Source organism: Microcebus murinus, chromosome 29 (genome assembly GCF_040939455.1).
Source record: "Microcebus murinus isolate Inina chromosome 29, M.murinus_Inina_mat1.0, whole genome shotgun sequence".
Taxonomy (NCBI): Eukaryota; Metazoa; Chordata; class Mammalia; order Primates; family Cheirogaleidae; genus Microcebus; species Microcebus murinus.
The window spans coordinates 868491-883137 of record NC_134132.1 but is presented as its reverse complement, the minus strand read 5'-3'; the positions used below and the strand labels follow the sequence as shown (position 1 = coordinate 883137).

Genomic DNA, 14647 nt, shown 5'->3' with positions numbered 1-14647 from the left:
ATACTAATGAATGTTATAAGAATAATAGAGTGTGAAAAAGATCCATTCATTGAAATATAAGAGTCTGTCTTTAATAAATGCAGTTCAAAAATGTCCTTTGCACGCTTCAGCCAATACTTAAATTCCACTAAGATCTTAGCTGTGTGCTATGGGCTGAATTATGTCCTCCCCCCAAATTCATATATTGAAGCCCTAATTCCCGATGTGATGGTATTTGGAGATGGGGCCTTTGGGAGGTAATTAGGGTTAGATGATCTCATAAAGGTGGGGCCCTGGTCCATTGGGATTAGTGCCCTTATAAGGAGACACACCAGTGAGCTTGCTCACTTGCTCTCTCTCTGCGTATGAGGGTGCCACAAGCAGACAGCAGCCCGATGAGAGAGGCCTCGCCAGACAGCAGCCCTCTGGTCCCTTGTCTTGGACTTCCAACCTTCAGAACTGTGGGGATACATTTCTATTGCTCAAGCCACTTAGGCTATGGTATTTTGTTCTGGCAGCTTGAGCTGATTAATACACCATGAACGGTATTAAAAACTCAAAAGTTGATGTCAACTGTTTGACCATAAGGTGCTAGCTACAATTCTCTTCACAACAGAAACTATGAAATTAAAAGTGTCATATTTTGATACAAGATCACTACTATTTATAAAGGAAAAATTTAACAAATCAAATACACCAAGATGTATGCAGTCATCAAAAGCTAAGACTGCAATTACCTTACAGAAATTGCACATTTCGATTTTTAATGTCCAACTATGCACCCACAGTCGTTCCTTATCCGACCCACTCTCTGCTTTGGGTTCGCCACAGTGGCGGCTGTGGCCACCCTGGAAGAGCAGACACCGCTCTTAATGCTCTGCTAAGTCTTCCCACTGCCTGAGAACAGGGAAAATAACCTACCAGAGGAGAAAACAGCTCAATATCCAACTGCGGAAGGGGAAATGGGTATAGTTTATTCATCACCATGAAGAAGTCTAGGAGCAGAATTGCTAGACTCAAAAATCACAGAGCTCCTGTGGTTCAACTGGCCACGGCATGGTTCCAGGAGCAAACGGGTGATGACACAAACAGAAGGCAGTACTGTTTTCCTGCAAGGAAGTGTTAGCCTACTTGGACTTCAAGTTCTTGCAACTATAAAATAGGAGGAAAAGGACAAGCTGCCTGTGGTTAATCTCCAGCGACTATCAGAATTAACATTCTAACTTGATGACCGTTAAGCAATTCCTTGAGGCTCAAATTATAACCCATTCCTGAACCAGGAAGTCCACTTGCTAAGGCACAGTCAGCATTTTTTAATGAAGTAAAATACAGAATAATAGAAAGTATAGGCCGGGCGTGGTGGCTCACGCCTGTCATCCTAGCTCTCTGGGAGGCCGAGGCGGGTGGATCGTTTGAGCTCAGGAGTTCAAGACCAGCCTGAGCAAGAGCGAGACCCCGTCTCTACTAAAAATAAAAAATAAAATAAATAAAGTTAATTGGCCGACTGAAAATAGAAAAAAAAATAAAGAAATAAAAATTTTTTTAAAATAAAAAAAAAGAAAGTATAGGGTACATTATTACACATAGTAGAATAGGTATTGCTTAGCCAAACTTCAGCCCCAGTTACACACGTGTATTCCGGATCACAATGTAAAATTTATTGCTTACTGTGAGTGACAGTCAAGAGTTTGAATGTCACTGTCCTTGAGGATGCCTGAATTGCCCACTGTGCATCATTAAAGACTCTCCCACATACTGTTAGAAAAAGGAAGCAGTGCAGCCAAGTAAATATATGTACAATATGTTTAATAAATTAATATTTTAATTTAATTTTTAATAAATTAATAAAATTAAAAAATAATATGTATATCAGGTAGCTTAGAGTCCTGATGATCTGTGCAACATTGCTGTAGAAATTGTAGCTGGACAGGTGGTCATGAATCGCCAGGAAGAACATGAAGATGGAGAGACGACAAAACACCCAGTCTCACCGAGCGATAGAGAATGAGAACAGCACTAACGGCGAGACAAGCCAAACGGACGAGACTGGGTCATTTAGAATAGCTACCCACCGGCAAACGGAACGCGCATGATCTTGGACAGCAGCCCATTCTGGCTTCAGACAATCCTGATAATTACCGCACTGTGACCTAGCGCAGCTGAGCCCCAAACAAGAGGGGCAGCTGTCTGGGAAAGGGCGGCCGCGACGGGAGCCCCGGGCCCGGCAGTGGCGCCCACGCGGCAGCCAACGCCGAGCCGCGGGAAGGCCGGACTCGCCCAGGACGCCCTTCACCTCAGAACAGCGCAAACACACGTGGGATCGCAGGGCCACGGAGAGCCCTCCGGAAACCCGGCACGGTCACGCTGGGCAGCGCGAGCCCCACGCGCGCCGGGGTTTCTCCGCTCCCCTACTCGCTCCGCGCCCTGCCGTGCTCGGGGGCGCCGCCTGGTGTTCGCCGCGGGCGCCCTGCCGTGCTCGGGAGCGCCGCCTGGTGTTCGCCGCGGGCGCCCTGCCGTGCTCGGGAGCGCCGCCCGGTGTTGGCCGCGGGCGTCAGGCCGTGCTCGGGGGCGCCGCCTGGTGTTGGCCGCGGGCGTCAGGCCGTGCTCGGGGCGCCCAGTGTTCGCCGCGGGCGTCAGGCCGTGCTCGAGAGCGCCGCCTGGTGTTCCCGCGGGCGTCAGGCCGTGCTCGGGGCGGTGTAGACGGCAGACGCCCTCGCGCTCGGCGGCCGGACGCTTTCTAAGCCCTTTTCTAGTCTTGCGTTGAGCTCCTGTTTGCACGTCCCGCGACACACCAAGTTGACCCCAGACGCGCCTCATATTCGCGCAACGCGGAGGAAGGTGGCGGTAGGGCGGCGGCAGGGCGGAGGAGGGCGACGGCAGGGTGGAGGAGGGCGGAAGGAGGGCGGAGGAGGGCGGCGGCAGGGCGGCGGGAGGGCGGCGGAAGGGCGGAGGAGGGCGGAGGAGGGCGGCGGGAGGGCGGAGGAGGGCGGAGGAGGGCGGCGGCAGGGCGGAGGAGGGCGGAGGAGGGCGGCGGGAGGGTGGAGGAGGGCGGAGGAGGGCGGCGGCAGGGCGGAGGAGGGCGGCGGCAGGGCGGAGGAGGGCGGAGGAGGGCGACGGCAGGGCGGAGGAGGGCGGAGGAGGGCGGCGGCAGGGCGGAGGAGGGCGGAGGAGGGCGGCGGCAGGGCGGAGGAGGGCGGCGGCAGGGCGGAGGAGGGCGGAGGAGGGCGGCGGCAGGGCGGAGGAGGGCGGAGGAGGGCGGCGGCAGGGCGGAGGAGGGCGGCGGCAGGGCGGAGGAGGGCGGCGGCAGGGCGGAGGAGGGCGGCGGCAGGGCGGAGGAGGGCGACGGCAGGGCGGAGGAGGGCGACGGCAGGGCGGAGGAGGGCGGCGGCAGGGCGGAGGAGGGCGACGGCAGGGCGGAGGAGGGCGACGGCAGGGTGGAGGAGGGCGGCGGGAGGGCGGCAGGGCGGCAGGAGGGCGCGGGCTCAGGCGCACTACAGCAAGACCCGGGCGCTGCCCGGAGCCACGTGAGCAGACAGTCGTGCATCTCTGCCTCGGCGTCCCCGTCCCTCCTTCCTCGCCAGTTCTGGCACGTTAGAACGTTCTCTGCTTCTCTCCCAAACGCGTCTTGGTGGGAAGCTGGGGCTGCACACAGGGCCGGGCGGGCGAGAGGCCAGGGCGAGTGGGGCTGTGCAGGAGGCGGCGAGGTTCGCGGCGACGTGGCTTCCTCGCTGATGAAGACCCCCCTGGGCTGAGCTGCGGGCGGCTGCCCTGAGCCCACGCCCCGACCGGCGCCGCACGGGGCAAAGGTCTCGGCCCCACAGGTTCGCTGGGAACTCGCTGGCGTGGGGCAGACTGATTAGTAGGAGGAAAAAGATAGGAATGTATCTCACTAACGTGTGTACACAGGAACCCTCGGGATGCGGATTCAGCTCTCCCAGGAGGCACAGAGGCTTAAACACCGGGGGCCTGAAGTGGAACCAGCTCTGGGGAGGGAGAGCGGAGGAGGCCAGAGTGGCTAGCAGAGGCGGCCTCGCCACTACGGAGCCCTCCCGGCGGCCCTCGGGAGAGCAGGTGCTGTATGTTTCTGTTCCGGCCTTTAAACGTGTCAGACTCGCAGTTAATAATCTTCCCTGGATCGGGTGAGGATGGGCCTGGCTGCACTAGCGCAGATGTAAATCTGCCCCCACTAAGACAGCTTTGCAGTGTCACTTCTATCTGGGAGACTCATGACGGCCATCCCAAATGTGACAGCGGGTGTGACAGCGGGTGTGACAGCGGGTGTGACAGCGGGCGGCCCCGAGGACGAACCGAGCGGCATCCGGAGAGTCGGAGAATCAAGGTTTGCTCCCCGGCGGGCTCAGAGGGGTCTCGCCACCTAATTCTGAGCCCCGTCTAACTGGGTTTTCCCACTTTTATTAGGTGGCGGTGGCCCGAGGGTGGGGTCCCAGGTGGCTGATGCGATTGCAGGAGCCAGGTAATAAGTTAGTATTAGGTTGGTGAGGGTCTTCCTTATCAAAGCCATGTCAAAGAAATACATATTTGGGAGTAAAATACTTCTAATTCCCTCCTCACCCTCCTGTGGGACGGGAATCCTGCTCGGCCAGTTTGCAGAGAACACCCTCCCTCGCAGCGACCACCTCGGTGGCTGGTCCCCTGATAAGGTCTGGCTGTCCTCCTCCAAGTCTCCTGTTGACAGTCCCGCCCGCCTCGGGGTGGGCCGTGCGTCGGCCGTGGGGCGGTCCCCGCGCGCGTCCCGCTTCCTGGGTGAGCTCTGCGTTAGCCCCGAGAGCTGGCTGCTTAAAGGCCGGGCACCCCTCCTCCCTCTCGTGGCGCCCTCTGCCGCGTGACGGGCCGCCTTCCCCTCCGCCCTGACTGGAAGTTCCCTGGAGCCCTGCCGGAAGCAGGTGCCCGCGGGCCCTGCGCCAAGAAATCTCTCCTCTCCATAACCGCCCAGCCCCAGGCGCTCTCCTCACCGCAGCGCAGAGCAGGCCCGCACACCCGCGCCACGGTCCCTCGTGGCGAGCTTCCGCCCGCGCCACGGTCCCTCCTGGCGAGCTTCCGCCCGCGCCACGGTCCCTCCTGGCGAGCTGCCACCCGCGCCCACTCTGCCTGCGAACCGCGCGTGTCCAGGCCGCGTTCAAACCGCAGCCCAGAGCCACACTGGGGTCTCCTCCCCTTGCGACAGCTCATGTATGTCGGCTTGGCTGGCCGCTGGGCGTCCAGATCAACATTTCTGGGGGGCTGCGAGGGTGTTTCTTGATAAGGTTAGCACAGAATCGATGGGCTCAGTAAGCAGGCAGCAGCTCCTGAATAAAGTCTGTTCCTACCACTTTAACTGCTGCCAGGCTCCGGTTTGCCTTAACAACCTCAAGCATAATAGCCATGTAATTATACTGCACATTACCGTGATTCTTTTCTTAATTCCACAGATATTTATTTTTTATTTATTTATTTTTTTTTTGAGACAGAGTCTCGCTTTGTTGCCCAGGCTAGAGTGAGTGCCGTGGCGTCAGCCTAGCTCACAGCAACCTCAAACTCCTGGCTCAAGCAATCCTTCTGCCTCAGCCTCCCGAGTAGCTGGGACTACAGGCATGTGCCACCATGCCCGGCTAATTTTATATATATATATCAGTTGGCCAATTAATTTGTTTCTATTTATAGTAGAGACGGGGTCTCGCTCTTGCTCAGGCTGGTTTTGAACTCCTGACCTTGAGCAATCCACCCGCCTCAGCCTCCCAGAGAGCTAGGATTACAGGTGTGAGCCACCGCGCCCGGCCTACAGATATTTATTGAACCACAAAAGTCTGGATGTAACATTGACAGGGGAAGCCAGAGGGTGACAACTGGAGAGCAACAGCAGAAGGCAAGTCACAGACCCTCCGCCAGGACACCGCCATACCATGGCAGAAATCGATCAGACACGCCAACCTCTGAGCCCGAGAAGACGATGAATTCACCAGAGACACCATGATGAGGAAGTATGCAAGTCCGTGCCAGGGAGGGACGCTATGCAGAGGACGCGGTCAAAAACGACTTTGAGGCTGGGACGCTGGGCTGTGGCCCGGTGCGGCCGGGAACGGAGGAGGAGAGACACGTGGTCAGAGGGTGGCCGCTCCCGCTCTAGACGCCCCACGCTGCAAGCCCGTGGGACGCCATGTGGAAGTGACCGGTGAGCTTTCTCCGAGATGGGCAGAGGCCAGAGACAAGACTGTGGCTGCTCTGCAAAGAGATAAGAGCGGGTGGGAGGGAGGGAGGACGGGGCAGAGCAGGAGGAGGGCGGAAACCTTGGGAACGCACACAGAATTGGTGCAAGCACAGGAAAGGCAGCCGGAGAACAAGACCAAGCGAGACAAGCCCAGAGCGTAAGAAACCCCCCGGCCAGTGAAATGCAGCGAACGCCTGAGGGCTCTGCCGGCCGGGCCGCGCCGCCATCCGCGACAGACTGCCCCTGCCGAGGAAGCCCTTCGTGAGGGCCACGTGACCGTAGGCCTCAGACCTGTCCCCTCTCCCAGAGCTGCCACAAAAGTCTTTCTCCACCAGAACGTCTGAGAGTCTGGGGACTCAGGGGCCGTTTTGCCGCCATGTGAGAGAAGACCAGCTAGAGGAGGAGGAAGGCAGAGTTTCAGGGCCATCACTCATGCCCTGGATACAGCTGTGCCTGAAGCTGACGTGCCCGTAACCCTTCAGTTACCTGGACCAATGAGTTCCCTTTAGTGGCTCAAGCTAGTTAAAGTTGTTTTTCTTTCACTCTTAAAAATGAAAGCATCCTGATTGATATATAATTGTTCAAAAGTCATTTTATAAAGCTAGTGAATGAATGCTATATCATGACCTGCAAGCAAACAAAAAGACAAGCTTTTCCACTCTTTAAAGCTTCTCCTTTCTTCTTGCTTTTCTCAACGCACGGGCCGCTTTCTCTCCCTGACTGTCTTGTCCAGTGGCACCCATCAAGCTACACGACACAGGAAGACCCTCTGATCCTGAAGCCACTGGGCCAAGGCCTTCTCATCGTACCAGAAATGAAACATCATCCCATTCAAAAGCCACCCAGAGAGGGTTTCAGACTCCGTTTGCCCTGCGCCATGATTCCGTGGGATGCCGAGCCGCTCCGTTCCCAGCGAGGACACTGCCGGGCCGCCGTGTTCCCAGCGAGGACGCTGCCGGGCCGCCGTGTTCCCGGCGAGGACGCTGCCGGGCCGCCGTGTTCCCGGCGAGGACGCTGCCGGGCCGCCGTGTTCCCGGCGAGGACGCTGCCGGGCCGCCGTGTTCCCGGCGAGGACGCTGCCGGGCCGCCGTGTTCCCGGCGAGGACGCTGCCGGGCCGCCGTGTTCCCGGCGAGGACGCTGCCGGGCCGCCGTGTTCCCGGCGAGGACGCTGCCGGGCTGCTGTGTTCTCTCTGGGGCAGCGGCAGGGAGCCACAGCGGCCGGTAATGCATTCGGACTCCGCTGACAATCACAGTTAGAATGAAGCAGTGAGTCCAGGCTGTAAAGTAACCGAACCACACAAACTTTCAAGTTCCACCGCAAACCCCAAAGGGAGCCAGAGGCAGAACTGGGGCTAGAATCCAGGTCTGAAAGAGCCCTGTCTAGTTTCTTTCTTTCAGTGACTTCTCTGCCTGGCCTGCTCTGCACTGACCGCGACAGCTGTCATTTTCCAGCACGAGCCGCGGCTCCCCTCTGGAACGTGCCCTGTAGGCAGCTGCGCAGCTGTGACAAGGCCACGGACCCATCCTTCCCACACCCCAAGTGAATGGGTCTCCTGTCCTTCGAAGAGATGCCGCAAGTAAGAGGCTTGATAAGAATCCTGCTGAAGTCTCCATCTATTCTGCACTCAGAAAAGCCTGTCCACACTTCTCCATTCTCATTTATTCATTGACCGAACAGGCTGATCACCCTTTCTCTGGGCCAGGTACTCTGGTAGGGCTGAGAGTCAGACCCGGTTCCTATCTTCAACAAGGTCACCATTCAGCAGAGGAAACAGACACGAAACAGAGAAGCACAAGAAAGACACACAGAAGGTATCGTCAGACAACAGGGAGGAGATCAGGGGAGCTTCCTGGAGGAGGAGACACGAGTGCCGAGTCTGAAATGCTGTTCTGGTGCATCTGACGGCTGAGGAGCAAGACGTGATCCACAGAAAAGTTAAGGGAGAGATCACTAATGCAAACGAGTGTGTGATCAGGTGGCGAGTGAATCTTACAGACGGCGGCTGTCACGGGGCTCTGTGGGGCATGTGAGGGCCGTGGCGACAGCAGCTGCATCAGACGCTCCCTGCGTATGACCCTCCTGACCCCACATCAACACTAACGTAGATTTTAGGAGAAATATGGATGAAGAAGTCATGTCTTAGAAGGGTGAACTGTATGAAATAAACAGCTTGTACGTGTTAAAGATAGAGTTCAAACCCGTGTCCCCGGATTCCTAAGCCAATACCGCGGCTGCGGTCTGGGTTGAACACGGAGGAGAAAGAGAATGGAAGAGAATCATTTAGACCCTGGCAGAAGAGTGTGTTTTGTTGGCCCTAACAGTGGGCTCAATTGTAACGTTAAATTAACTCTTGGATCAGACTTAGGATCCTACCCAGAGAGAAACCTCAAAAACAACCCTACAGTGCAACCACCAGCCAACTCTCCTCACCACGGTGAGAATGAGGAAGACAGTGAACGACAGCCGAGACTCTGCCCCCAGCGAGCCGCCCTGTGCGCTCCGACGGCAAACGGGCAGGTGCGCGGCCGCTCGCGGCAGCCGGAGCCGGAGCGCGGCCCTGGGCGAGCCCCGCCGCCGACGCAGCCACACAGCACTCCCGTGACGGGGCCCAGCCCGGAGTCCCTGGTGCCGGCCGTCCCAGGTGCTGGGTTTCCCTGTTGCCGTCCTCGCAGCTCAAGCAGAGGAGCTGGCGTGTTGACTTGTCCACCCGAGCTGCCACCGCCTGACCACCGGACTGTGACCACGGGACTGTGAGCGCGGAACTGTGACCACGGGACTGTGACCACCGGACTGTGACCACGGGACTGTGAGCGCAGGACCGTGACCGCGGGACTGAGCGTGGGACTGTGACCACGGGACTGAGCGAGGGGCTGTGACCACGGGACTGTGAGCGCAGGACCGTGACCGCGGGACTGAGCGAGGGACTGTGACCACGGGACTGAGCGAGGGGCTGTGACCACGGGACCGTGACCACGGGACTGAGCGCGGGACTGTGACCACGGGACTGAGCGCGGGACTGTGACCACGGGACTGAGCGCGGGACTGAGTGCAGGACTGTGACCACGAGACTGTGACCACGGGACTGTGACCACGGGACTGAGCGCAGGACTGAGTGCGGGACTGTGACCACGGGACTGTGACCATGGGACTGTGACCACGGGACTGAGCGCGGGACTGTGACCACAGGATTGAGTGCGGGACTGTGACCACGGGACTGTGACCATGGGACTGTGACCACAGGACTGAGCGCGGGACTGTGACCACGGGACTGTGACCACGGGACTGTGACCATGGGACTGAGTGCGGGACTGTGACCACGGGACTGTGACCACGGGACTGTGACCACGGGACTGTGACCACGGGACTGAGCGCGGGACTGTGACCACGGGACTGTGACCATGGGACTGTGACCATGGGACTGTGACCACAGGACTGAGCGCGGGACTGTGACCACGGGACTGTGACCACGGGACTGTGACCATGGGACTGTGACCACAGGACTGAGCGCGGGACTGTGACCACGGGACTGTGACCACGGGACTGTGACCATGGGACTGAGCGCGGGACTGTGACCACGGGACTGTGACCACGGGACTGTGACCACGGGACTGAGCGCGGGACTGTGACCACGGGACTGTGACCACGAACTGAGCGCGGGACTGTGACCGTGGGACTGAGCGCCGGACGGCCCGCCACACACTGCCGGGGAGGAAACGGCGGAGATTCAAAATGATGACGTAATGGGAAAGAAGCCTCTGGAATTCCGGAGCGCGTCTGCCTCAGCATGTACTTACACTGCTAAAGCTGGTACCCGGGCGCACGGCCTGTTCTGAAGTCAGAGCTGAATGAATGAGTGAATAAATGAATGAACCTCTCGCTTGTCTTCATAGCATTTTGGGGAACCAATTGCCAAAATGGTTTACGTTCATAGTAGCAACCAAAACAAAATTATGAAAAAACAAAAGAAATCAAGTACAGAAAGCGAAGCATACATAAGAAGATTTCACATGTCAACTGGCCAAAGATCGCAAGAGAACAATTCAAACACGTAAATTTAAAACAGTGATTTGAGTTTAACCCTTGGGAGGCCATTCCTGACCCTTCAAACAAGTGAACAGTCCCATTAATTTATCACTTCAGGGGTCGCCGAACATTGTCATGACACCAGCGATTTAATGCACCCCGATGACAAAGGCCCACTGGCGGCAGGAGTGACCGAGACACTCACTTCCAGATCTGCGACCACCGCGACAGGGCTGCCCCTCCCCACCCCACCCCACACCTGCCCACCCCACACCTGCCCACCCCACACCCCACCTCACCTCACCCCACCCCACCCCACCTCCCCACACCCCACCCCACACCTGCCCACCACACCTCCCCACACCCCACCCCGCCCCACACCTCACCCCACCCCACACCTCCCCACCCCACCCCACACCTGCCCACCCCACACCCCACCCCACACCTCCCCACCTCACCCTACCCCACCCCACACCCCACCCCACCCCACACCTCCCCACCTCACCCTACCCCACCCCACACCCCACCCCACCCCACACCTGCCCAGCCCACCTCCCCACACCCCACCCCACCCCACACCTCACCCCACCCCACACCTCCCCACCCCACCCCACACCTGCCCACCCCACACCCCACCCCACCCCACCCCACACCTCCCCACCCCACCCCACACCCCACCCCCCACCCCACCCCACCCCACACCTCCCCACCCCACCCCACACCTCCCCACCTCACTCCACACCTCCCCACCCCACCCCACACCTCCCCACCTCACCCCACACCTCCCCACCTCACCCCACCCCACCCCACACCTCCCCACCTCACACCACCCCACCCCACCCCACCCCACACCTCCCCACCCCACACCACCCCACCCCACCCCACCCCACACCTCCCCACCCCACCCCACACCTCCCCACCTCACCCCACCCTTCCCCACCCCATACCTGCCCACCCCACACCTCCCCACACCCCGCCCCACACCCCACCCCACACCTCCCCACGCCACAACCCCCACCCCACACCCCACCTCCCTGCACTGCGTGGTGACGGGGACACCGTCCCCACTAGCAACCTGTCTTTTCATGGTCATGCTTCACCTCTGCAGACCACCGGGTACAGACGCCTAGGTCCACGCACCCCTCCTGCCTCCCCCTCCTGCCCGCGCCCTCAAGGGGTGCCTCCCCCGCCTCCCCGCCTGCCCGCGCCCTCAAGGGGTGCCTCCCCCGCCTGCCCCACCTGCCCGAGCCCGCGAGGGGTGCCTCCGCCGCCTGCCCGAGCCCGCGAGGGGTGCCTCCCCCGCCTGCCCGCGCCCTCAAGGGGTGCCTCCCCCACCTGCCCGCGCCCGCGAGGGGTGCCTCCCCCGCCTGCCCGCGCCCTCAAGGGGTGCCTCCCCCACCTGCCCGCGCCCGCGAGGGGTGCCTCCCCCGCCTGCCCGCGCCCGCGAGGGGTGCCTCCCCCGCCTGCCCGCGCCCTCAAGGGGTGCCTCCCCCGCCGCCCCGCCTGCCCGCGCCCTCAAGGGGTGCCTCCCCCGCCTGCCCCACCTGCCCGAGCCCGCGAGGGGTGCCTCCGCCGCCTGCCCGCGCCCGCGAGGGGTGCCTCCCCCGCCTGCCCGCGCCCTCAAGGGGTGCCTCCCCCACCTGCCCGCGCCCGCGAGGTGTGCCTCCCCCGCCTGCCCGCGCCCGCGAGGGGTGCCTCCCCCGCCTGCCCGCGCCCGCGAGGGGTGCCTCCCCCGCCTGCCCGCGCCCTCAAGGGGTGCCTCCCCCGCCGCCCCGCCTGCCCGCGCCCTCAAGGGGTGCCTCCCCCGCCTGCCCCACCTGCCCGAGCCCGCGAGGGGTGCCTCCGCCGCCTGCCCGCGCCCGCGAGGGGTGCCTCCCCCGCCTGCCCGCGCCCTCAAGGGGTGCCTCCCCCACCTGCCCGCGCCCGCGAGGTGTGCCTCCCCCACCTGCCCGCGCCCGCGAGGGGTGCCTCCCCCGCCTGCCCGCGCCCTCAAGGGGTGCCTCCCCCGCCGCCCCGCCTGCCCGCGCCCCACGGACGGGGCCGCCGCGCGCGAGTGACCACCTGTCCGGAAGGCTTTCCCTCTTACATTCCTCACCAAACTTTACTCATTTTTATGTATTAAGATAGAATTTTGTAAGGTTTGAGCCAAGAACACTCTACAAAAATAATCTCTAGGGTTAAGAGGTGGCAGATCAAATCGATCTCAACTCTGCTTCCCCGAGATGAAGTTTCCATTTTCCTCTCGGGGTTTTCTTGCACTTCTCACTGAGCCGCCCTGGCGCCCACGCATTCCCACCGCACCCACACACACGGCTGCACACGTGCGCCACACTCACACTCATACACACTCACACTCATACACACACTCACACTCATACACACACACTCATACACACTCACACACACTCATACACACACACACTCATACACACACTCATACTCACTCACACTCATACACACTCACACTCAGTCATACACACTCATACACTGACACACTCATACACACACTCACACATACACTCACACACATTGACACACTCATACACACACATTCATACACACTCATACACATACTCACACATACACACACTCACACACATTCACACACTCTCACACCCACACACACTCACACACACATACACACACCCACTCACACACACACTCTCACACACATACACACACCCACTCACACACACACATTCACACACATACACACTCTCACACTCACACACCCACACACACTCACTCACACACACATACACACACCCACTCACACATTCACTCACACACACATACACACACCCACTCACACACACACTCACACACACACTCAAACACATACCCAGATATACACACTCACATTCACCCTCAAAACAATTCCCAAAAAGGGGATGAAAAGCACCTTCCCTAAATATATTATTTAAAAGAGAAAGATGCCGTGTTTCATGACACACCAATGGGGGGGAAAAGATTACTATGAAACAGTATGTTTAAAATGACACCAATGACCTTTAAAATAGGTTAAACATAATCTCGAGATAAATGCTGTAAAATGTTAACAGTGTTTGCCTCCAGGAGGTAAAATTATGGGTGGTTTTTAGGTTTTCCTTTCTGCTTCCCTATCTGCCATAGTTCTAAACAATGCACTCATATTCTGGTTTCATTTAGAAAAATAAAATTAAATCATAGTTTGTTTTCTTTAAATCTCTTTTTCTAGGTTTCCCTAAATACAATTAAGAAAGCTGGAATTTTTTTAAAATTTTACTAAGGAAGAAGAGAAAAGAAAAAGAACTGTTAAAAGCTAACATACACTTTTTAAAAGAGGCTTACAAAGTCTTCTGACTTTCCCAAAGTTGACAGACAAGTCTCCCAGCCCTGTCCCCATTCCAATGTCAGTTTCCCGAGGCGGCCTCCGCACCCCTGGAAGCCTGGCCTGGTGTGGGGCACGCTGCCTCCCACCCACGCTGCCTCCAGGGGCAGGGCCTCCCCGCTCCCCGACACCTGCCAGACAGGCCCACGGGTCCCCGTCTGCTGCCAAGATCCAAATGCCCGCCCGCCCTGCTGCCCAACGAGGGCCTCCCGCTCGCCCCGGACTCAGTGCGCAAGGCCCGCCCCTTCCACGCAGGCTGCGGGGATGCCGTGAGCAACGAGCTCGCCCTTCAGAGCCATCCCACCTCTGCACACCAGGACTGGCCTGTCCACACAAGCCCAATCCCGTGACAATCGGTTAGCACGGTGGTTCTCAAAGCATGGTCCAGAGACCCCCAGGGACAGCCCAGATTCTCCTAGAGAATATGCTAGGTCAAAATTACTTGCATAATAATACACCAACTGCATTTTTCTTCTTCACCTTCATACTCTTTTATGTGTGAACAAAGGACGTTTCAAAGACTGCAGTCACAACCAAATGAATGCAAAAGCATATATTAGAATCCAAGTGTCTTCTATTAAATCAGACTTAAAAGAGATTTGCAAAAATGTAAAAGAATGCCATTCTTCTTACTAATTTTTTGGTCATGAAAAATACATTATTTTTTATTGTAAAAAATGTGAGCATGGAATGGGTTCATTATTATGTTTAACAAATTAAATAAATATTTTTATGTTTTATCAGCATTAATTTCTATACAGGTAAATAGTGATAGATACAAATCACATACACTAAGGCTCTTTGGTGTCCTTGAAAATGTTTGAGTGTAAGGGGGTCCTGAGACCAAAGGTCTGGGAGCCCAGCATGTAAGAATGACACGCGGACAAGGCCCTGGCATGCCACTTGCTGAGGAGTTGGAGCTTCAATCTATTCTTCTCGAACACACTCCTCATCCTGTTTATCCCCACAGGACTGTCTCTGCTGAAGCATCACCATCAGGGTGTCCCTCTTCTCCCCAAACTTGCCACATACACACCAAAAAAGCAAAGGAAAAAAACCTTACGAAAA

The 14647-nt window shown here is 58.0% G+C and overlaps 1 protein-coding gene across 1 annotated transcript in view; it reads right to left on the bottom strand.

The window, feature by feature from the left end:
• SLC39A8 (solute carrier family 39 member 8) overlaps window positions 1-14647 on the bottom strand; it is a 74668-nt gene that overhangs the window by 46500 nt on the left and 13521 nt on the right. The window lies entirely within an intron of this gene.